This window comes from Lipotes vexillifer, unplaced genomic scaffold (assembly GCF_000442215.2).
Source record: "Lipotes vexillifer unplaced genomic scaffold, Lipotes_vexillifer_v1.1 scaffold86, whole genome shotgun sequence".
Taxonomy (NCBI): domain Eukaryota; kingdom Metazoa; phylum Chordata; class Mammalia; order Artiodactyla; family Lipotidae; genus Lipotes; species Lipotes vexillifer.
Window position 1 is genome coordinate 4,487,719 of NW_006785406.1, and position 9,729 is coordinate 4,497,447.

The following is a 9,729-nucleotide window of genomic DNA, read 5'->3' on the forward strand; positions in this document are numbered from 1 at the left end:
ATGAAGGAAACAATAGCAAAGATCAATAAAACTCAAAGCTGGTTCTATGAGAAGATAAACAAAATAGATAAACCATTAGCCAGACTCATCAAGAAAAGAAGGGAGAAGACTCAAATCAATAGAATTAGAAATGAAAAAGGAGAAGTAACAACTGACACTGCAGAAATACAAAAAATCATGAGGGATTACTACAAGCAACTCTATGCCAATAAAATGGACAATCTGGAAGAAATGGACAAATTCTTAGAAATGCACAAACTGCCAAGACTGAATCAGGAAGAAATAGAAAATATGAACAGACCAATCACAAACACTGAAATTGAAACTGTGATTAAAAATCTTCCAACAAACAAAAGCCCAGGACCAGATGGCTTCACAGGCGAATTCTATCAAACATTTAGAGAAGAGCTAACACCTATTCTTCTCAAACTCTTCCAAAATATAGCAGAGGGAGGAACACTCCCAAACTCATTCTACGAGGCCACCATCACCTTGATACCAAAACCAGACAAGGATGTCACAAAGAAAGAAAACTACAGGCCAATATCACTGATGAACATAGATGCAAAAATCCTCAACAAAATACTAGCAAACAGAATCCAACAGCACATTAAAAGGATCATACACCATGATCAAGTGGGGTTTATTCCAGGAATGCAAGGATTCTTCAATATACGCAAATCTATCAATGTGATTAACCATATTAACAAATTGAAGGAGAAAAACCATATGATCATCTCAATAGATGCAGAGAAAGCTTTTGACAAAATTCAACACCCATTTATGATAAAAACCCTGCAGAAAGTAGGTGTAGAGGGAACTTTCCTCAATATAATAAAGGCCGTATATGACAAGCCCACAGCCAACATCATCCTCAATGGCGAAAAACTGAAAGCATTTCCACTAAGGTCAGGAACAAGACAAGGTTGCCCACTCTCACCACTCTTATTCAACATAGTTTTGGAAGTTTTAGCCACAGCAATCAGAGAAGAAAAGGAAATAAAAGGAATCCAAATCGGAAAAGAAGAAGTAAAGCTGTCACTGTTTGCAGATGACATCATACTATACATAGAGAATCCTAAAGATGCTACCAGAAAACTACTAGAGCTAATCAATGAATTTGGAAAAGTAGTAGGATACAAAATAAATGCACAGAAATCTCTGGCACTCCTATATACTAGTGATGAAAAATCTGAAAGTGAAATCAAGAAAACACTCCTATTTACCACTGCAATAAAAAGAATAAAATATCTAGGAATAAACCTACCTAAGGAGACAAAAGACCTGTATGCAGAAAATTATAAGGCACTGATGAAAGAAATTAAAATTGATACAAATAGATGGAGAGATGTACCATGTTCTTGGATTGGAAGATTCAACATTGTGAAAATGACTCTACTACCCAAAGCAATCTATAGATTCAATGCAATCCCTATCAAACTACCACTGGCATTTTTCACAGAACTAGAACAAAAAATTTTACAATTTGTATGGAAACACAAAAGACCCCGAATAGCTAAAGAAATCTTGAGAACAAAAAACGGAGCTGGAGGAATCAGGTTCCCTGACTTCAGACTATACTACAATGCTACAGTAATCAGGACAGTATGGTAGTGGCACAAAAACAGGTAGATCAATGGAACAGGATAGAAAGCCCAGAGATAAACCCATGCACATATGGACACCTTATCTTTGATAAAGGTGGCAGGAATATACAGTGGAGAAAAGACAGCCTCTTCAATAAGTGGTGCTGGGAAAACTGGACAGCTACATGTAAAAGTATGAGATTAGATCACTCCCTAACACCATACACAAAAATAAACTCAAAATGGATTAAAGACCTAAATGTAAGGCCAGAAACTATCAAACTCTTAGAGGAAAACATAGGCAGAACACTCTATGACATACATCACAGCAAGATCCTTTTTGACCCACCTCCTAGAGAAATGGGACCTAATGAAACTTCAAAGCTTTTGCACAGCAAAGGAAACCATAAACAAGACCAAAAGACAACACTCAGAATGGGAGAAAATATTTGCACATGAATCAAGTGACAAAGGATTAATCTCCACAATTTACAAGCAGCTCATGCAGCTCAATGACAAAAAAACAAACAACCCAATCCAAAAATGGGCAGAAGACCTAAATAGACATTTCTCCAAAGAAGATATACAGACTGCCAACAAACACATGAAAGAATGCTCAACATCATTAATCATTAGAGAAATGCAAATCAAAACTACAATGAGATATCATCTCACACCAGTCAGAATGGCCATCATCAAAAAATCTAGAAACAATAAATGCTGGAGAGGGTGTGGAGAAAAGGGAACACTCTTGCACTGCTGGTGGGAATGTGAATTGGTTCAGCCACTATGGAGAACAGTATGGAGGTTCCTTAAAAAACTAAAAATAGAACTACCATATGACCCAGCAATCCCACTACTCGGCATCTACCCCAAGAAAACCAAAACTCAAAAAGAGTCATGTACCAAAATGTTCACTGCAGCTCTATTTACAATAGCTGGGACATGGAAACAACCCAAATGTCCGTCGTCGGATGAATGGATAAAGAAGATGTGGCACATATATACAATGGAATATTACTCAGCCATAAAAAGAAACGAAACTGAGCTATTTGTAATGAGGTGGAGAAATCTAGAGTCTGTCACACAGAGTGAAGTAAGTCAGAAAGAGAAAGACAAATACCGTATGCTAACACATATATATGGAATTTAAGGAAAAAAATGTCATGAAGAACCTAGGAGTAAGACAGGAATAAAGACACAGACCTACTTGAAAATGGACTTGAGGATATGGGGAGGGGGAAGGGTGAGCTGTGATAGGGCGAGAGAGAGACATGGACGTATATATACTAACAAACGTAAGGCAAATAGCTAGTGGGAAGCAGCCGCATGGCACAGGGATATCGGCTGGGTGCTTTGTGACTGCCTGGAGGGGTGGGATAGGGAGGGTGGGAGGGAGGGAGACCCAAGAGGGAAGAGATATGGGAACATATGTCTATGTATAACTGATTCACTTTGTACAAAGCAGAAACTAACACACCATTGTAAAGCAATTATACCCCAATAAAGATGTTAAAAAAAAAATTAGGCACAGATAAATTATGGTTCATCTAGATAGTGCATATTTCACATACATGCATGTGACAATGAGGAAATATTTTTAATTAAGGTAATAAAAACACTATGATTTCAATTTTGCAAATCAAAAGTTATATACACAACTACATATGAAATCTAGATATAGGTATAAACACACACAAAACAAAGCTTTTAAGGCTATTCACAGTGATTATGGTTATAAATAACAACAGTGATCTCTATGAAGTGGTGTCATAGGGTTTTTGTTTTCTTTACTGAGCTCAAGTGTACTTTCTAGATTTCTTCCACCTCACATATTACTGCTATAATCAGAAAAGTATTAGAAAAAAATTACTTCCTGGTTTCATATGTGGTGGACTAGATAGTGGAATCTAAGTCTAATGCATATTTATAGTTTTAAAGAGGACACCTTTGGGCTACTGAACAAATCCGAACCCTTCACCATTTTATTGATTACATCACATATCCCCACTGGTAAGTGTCTAGGCTGAATTTCTCATATTTTCAATCCAAACTCACAAAGCAGGCCTGCTCTGTCCTTGATTTACTTTGCCTTTCTCAGACTGAATCAAATTAAAACCAGAAGTTTGAGGTAAGAAACCTAAAGCAAATATTCTTACACTGGGAATCCATGGCTAGCTCTTTATAAAGTCATGGATGAGTTAATCATAGCATCCGCACAGAGTAATGGATATGGTGAGGCCTACTCCCTTTACTAATAGATCTAGTCATAAAAAAGTAACAGTAAACCATGTCTGTGTCTCTGGATAATTACTAAATGATGTAAAACTATAAATAAATTCTACATAGAAGTCAAACATTCATATAGTAGTAAAACAATAAAATAAGTAATAATAAATATAATACATATTAATAAAACAATATAATAAGTAATTTTAAAGCAATCTTCTCAGTGCCATCTATATGCATACGTGATTACTAGATAAACAGAAAGGCAAAGTGACAAAAACTGGACATGAAAGGATATTTCCATTTTACAATAAACTTATAAAGTAGCTGATAATTTACAAAGAAGCCTCACATATATTTCATACATAAATTTAGCTCCTATGATGAAGACATCATCATACCATTTTATAGGTGAAAAGACAGACTCAAAAGGGAGTTAATTAGTAACGAGATCACGTATGAAAGAATAAATCTCACTGGAAAAGTAAATATATAGTAAAGGTAATAATTACTTATAAAGCTAGTGTAAAGGTTAAAGGACAAAAGTAATAAATGTAACTATGTTTACAATAATTATTTACGGGATACACAAAATAAACAGATGTAAAAATATGACATCAAAAACATAAAACATGTAGGGGGACAGTAAGTAAAAATATTGATTTTAAAGTGGGAACACACTTAAGTTGTTATCAACTTAAAACAGAGTGTAAGTTATTATATGTAAGCCTCACAGTAACCACAAAGCAAAAACCTACAGTAAATACAAAAAAGACAAAGAGAAATAAATATAAATGTAATCACTAAAGAAAGTCAAACAACAAATGAAGAGAGCAAGAAAAGACAAAAGGAACAGATGTGGTCACTTAAGCAGCACATATACTAAAACTGGAACAATACAGAGAAGATTAGCATGGTCCCTGCACAAGGATGACATGCAAATTCGTGAAGTGTTCAATATTTGTAACAAAGAGAAGGTTTAAGGAACAGAGATGAACAATACAATAACTGGAATGAAAAATACACTAGAAGGAATCAATAGCAAAATAACTAAGGCAGAAGAATGAATAAGTGAGCTGGAAGACAGAATGGTGAAAATCACTGCCACAGAACAGAAAAAAAGAATGAAAAGAAATGAAGACAGTCTCAGAGACCTCTGGGACAAAATTAAACACATGAACATTCACATTATAGGGGTCCCAGAAGAAGAAGAGAGAGCGAAAGGGACTGAGAAAATATTTGAAGAGATTATAGCCAAAAACTTCCCTAACATGAGAAAGGAAACAATCAAGTCCAGGAAGCACAGAGTCCCATAAAAGAAAAACCCAAGGAGGAACATGCTGAAACACATATTAATAAAACTGATAAAAATTAAAGGCCAAAAAAAATAAATAATAACAGCAACAAGGGAAAAGCAACAAATAACATACAAGAGAACCCACATAAGGTTATCAGCTGATTTTTCAGCAAAAACTCTGCAGGCCAAAAGGGCAGGCATGACTGCAGGCATGACATATTTAAAGAGATGAAAGGGAAAAAGCTACAACCAAGAATATACTCTACCCAGCAAGACTCTCATTCAAATTCAAAGGAGAAATCAAATTTTACAGACAAGCAAAAGCTAAGAGAATTCAGCAACACCAAACCAGCATTACAACAAATCCTGAAGGAACTTCTCTAGGTAGAAAAGAAAAGGCCACAAATAGAATCAAGAAAATTACAAATGGGGAAGCTCATCGGTAAAGGAAAAGATAAAGGTAGGAAATCATACACAAAGAAATTTGATATCAAACCCAGCAATCATGAGGAGAGTACAAATACAGGATATTGGAAAGGCATTTGAAATTAAAAGACCAGCAACTTAAAACAATCTTGTTTATATATAGACTGCTATATCAAAGCCTCATGGGAACCACAAACCAAAAATCTACAGTAGATACACACACAAAAAAGAAAAAGCAACCCAAACACTTCACTAAAGATAGACATCAAATCACAGAAGAGAACAAAAGAGGAAGAAAAAAGACTTTCAAAAACAAATCCAAAGCAATTAAGAAAATGGCAATAGGAACATACATATCAATAATGACCTTAGGGGCGTCCCTGGTGGCGCAGTGCTTGAGAGTCCGCCTGCTGATGCAGGGGACACAGGTTTGTGCCCCGGTCCGGGAATATCCCACATACCACAGAGCGGCTAGGCCCGTGAGCCACGGCCGCTGAGCCTGCGCATCCGGAGCCTGTGCTCCGCAACAGGAGAGGGCACAACAGTGAGGAGCCCGCATACTGAAAAAACTATAAAAAATTAAAAAATAAAAATAATGACCTTAAACGTAAAGGGATTAAATGCTCCAACCAAAACAGACATGGACTGGCTGAATGGATACAAAAACACGACCTGTATATATGCTCTCTATGAGAGACCCACTTCAGATCTAGGGACACATACAGACTGAAAGTGAAGGAATGGAAAAAGCTATTCCATGCAAACTGAAATCAAAAGATAGCCAGAGTAGCAATAATCACATCAGACAAAATAGACTCTAAAATAAAGAATGTTACAAGAGACAAAGAAGGACACTACATAATGATCAAGGGATCAATCCAAGAAGAAGATATAACAATTATAAATATATATGCACACAACATAGGAGCACCTCAATATATAAGGCAAATGCTAACAGCCATAAAAGGAGAAACTGACAGTAACACAATAATAGTGGGGGACTTTAATACCCCACTCTCATCAATGGACAGATCATCCAGACAGAAAATCAATAAGGAAACACAGGCCTTAAATGACACATTAGACCAGATGGACTTAATTGATATTTACAGAACATTCCATCGGAAAGAAGCCAAATACACTTCCTTCACAAGTGCACGTGGAACATTCTCCAGGAGAGATCACATCTTTGGCCACAAATCAAGCCTTGGTAAATTTAAGAAAACTGAAATCATACCAAGCACCTTTTCTAACCACAACGTTATGGGATTAGAAATCAATTACAGGGGGAGAAAACCACAAACACATGGAGGCTAAACAATATGTTACTAAACAACCAACAGATTACTGAAGAAATAAAAGAGGAAATTTAAAAAATACCTAGAGACAAATGACAATGAAAATACGATGGTCCAAAACCTTCAGGACTCAGTAAAAGCAGGTCTAAAAGAGAAGTTTATAGCAATAAATCTTACCTCAGGAAACAAGAAAAATCTCAAATAAACAACCTAACCTTACACCTAAACCACCTAGAGAAAGAGAAAAAAAACAAAACCCAAAGTTAGTACAAGGAAAAAATCATAAAGATCAGAGCAGAAATAAATGAAACAGAGATGAAGAAAACAATAGCAAAGATCATTGAAACTAAAAGCTGGTTCTTTGAGAAGAAGAACAAAACTGATAAACCTTAAGCCAGACTCATCAAGAAAAAGAGAGGACTCAAATCAATTAAAGAAGAAATGAAAAAGGAGAAGTTACAATTGACACTGCAGAAATACAAAGGATCATAAGAGACTACCACAAGAAACTCTATGCCAATTAAAGAAGAAATGAAAAAGAAGTTACAACTGACACTGCAGAAATACAAAGGATCATAAGAGATTACCACAAGCAACTCTATGCCAATAAAAATGGACAACCTAGAAGAAATGAACAAATTCTTAGAAAGATACAACCTTCTAAGACTGAATCAGGAATAAATAGAGAATATGAACAGACCAAACACAAGTACTAAAATTGAAACAGTGATTAAAAAACTTCCAACAAACAAAAGTACAGGACCAGATGGCTTCACAGGTGAATTATATTGAACATTTGAAAAAGAGTTAACACCTACCCTTTTTTAACTTTTCCATAGAATTGCAGAGCAAGGAACACTCCCAAACTCATTCTATGATGCCACCACCACCCTGATACCAAAACCAGACAAAGATACCACAAAAAAAGAAAATTACAGGCCAATATCACTATGAACATAGATACAAAGATACTCAACAAAATACTAGCAAATTGAATCCAACAATACATTAAAAGGATCATACAACATGATCAAGTAGGATTTATCTCAGGGATGCAAGGAATCTTCAATATCTGTAAATCAATCAGTGTGATACACCACATTAACTACTAACTGAAGAATAAAAACCATATTATCATCTCAATAGATGCAGAAAAAGCTGTTGACAAAATTCAACACCTATTTATGATAAAAACTCTCCAAAAAGTGGGCATAGAGGGAACCTACCTCAATATAATAAAGGCCATATATGACAAACCCACAGCAAACAGCATTCTCAATGGTGAAAAACTGAAAGCATTTCCTAAGTGTGTTCTGGTGGATGAGGCTGCATTTTGTCTTTCTGGTGGGCAGGACCATGTCCTTTGATGATTTTTGTATCCTTAATGGTGAAAAACTGAAAGCATTTCCTCTAAGATCAGGGGTTGCCCACTCTCACCACTATTATTCAACATAGTTTTGGAAGTTTTAGTCACAGCAATCAGAGAAGAAAAAGAAATAAAAGGAATCCAAATCAGAAAAGAAGAATTAAAACTGTCACTGTTTGCAGATGACATGATACTGTACATAGAGAATCCTAAAGATGCTACCAGAAAACTACTAGAGCTCATCAATGAATTCAGTAAAGTTTCAGAATACAAAATTAATATACAGAAATCTCTTGCATTTCCATACACTAACAACAAAAGATCAGAAAGAGAAATTAAGGAAACAATCCCATTTACCACTGCATCCAAAAGAATAAAGTACCTAGGTATAAACCTATATAAGAAGACAAAAGGTCTCTATTCTGAAAACTATCAGACGCTGATGAAAGAAATTGGAGATGACACAAACAGATGAAAGGATATACCATGTTTTCGGATGGGAAGAATCCATATTGTCTAAATGCCTATACTACCCAAAGCAATCTACAGATCCAATGCAATCCCCATCAAATTACCAATGGCATTTTTCACAGAACTAGAACAAAAAATTTTTATATTTATATGGAAATACAAAAGACCCCAAAGAGCCAAAGCAATCTTGAGAAAGAAAAATGGAGCTGGAGGAATCAGACTCCCTGACTTTAGACTATACTACAAAGCTAGTCATTAAAATAGTATCGTACTGGAATAAAAACAGAAATATAGATCAATGGAATAAGACAGAAAGTTCAGAAATAAACTCACGCACCTATGATCAATTAATCTATGACAAGGGAGGCAAGAATATACAGTGGAGAAAAGACAGTCTCTTCAATAAGTGGTGCTGGGAAAACTGGAGAGCTACATGTAAAAACATGAAATTAGAACACTCTCTAACACCATACACAAAAATAAACTCGAAATGGATCAAAGATCTAAACGTAAGGCCAGACACAATAAAACTCTTAGAGGAAAACATAGGCTGAACATTCTTTAACATAAATCACAGTAAAATCTTTTTTGATACACCTCTTAGAATAATGAAAATAAAAACTAAAATAAACAAATAGAACCTAATGAAATTTAAAAGCTTCTGCACAAAAAAGGAAAACCATCAAGAAAATGAAAAGACAACCCACAGAATGAGAGAAGATATTTGCAAATGAAGTGACAGACATGAGATTAATCTCCAAAATACACAAACAGCTCATGCAGCTCTATATCAGAAAAATAAACAACCCAATCAAAAAATGGCAGAATATCTAAATATACATTTCTCCAAAGAAGACAGATGGCCAAAAAGCAAATGAAAAAATGCTCGACAGCACTAACTGTCAAAGAAATACAAATCAAACCTACAATGAGGTACCACCTCACATCGGTCAAAATAGTCATCATCAAAAAGTCTACAAACAATTGGGGCTTCCCTGGTGGCGCAGTGGTTGAGAGTCCGCCTGCCGATGCAGGGGACACGGGTTCGTGCCCCGG

At 35.6% G+C, this 9,729-nt stretch overlaps 1 protein-coding gene across 2 annotated transcripts in view; it reads right to left on the bottom strand.

Moving 5' to 3' along the window:
- TMEM108 (transmembrane protein 108) overlaps positions 1-9,729 on the bottom strand; it is a 390,521-nt gene that overhangs the window by 283,750 nt on the left and 97,042 nt on the right. The window lies entirely within an intron of this gene.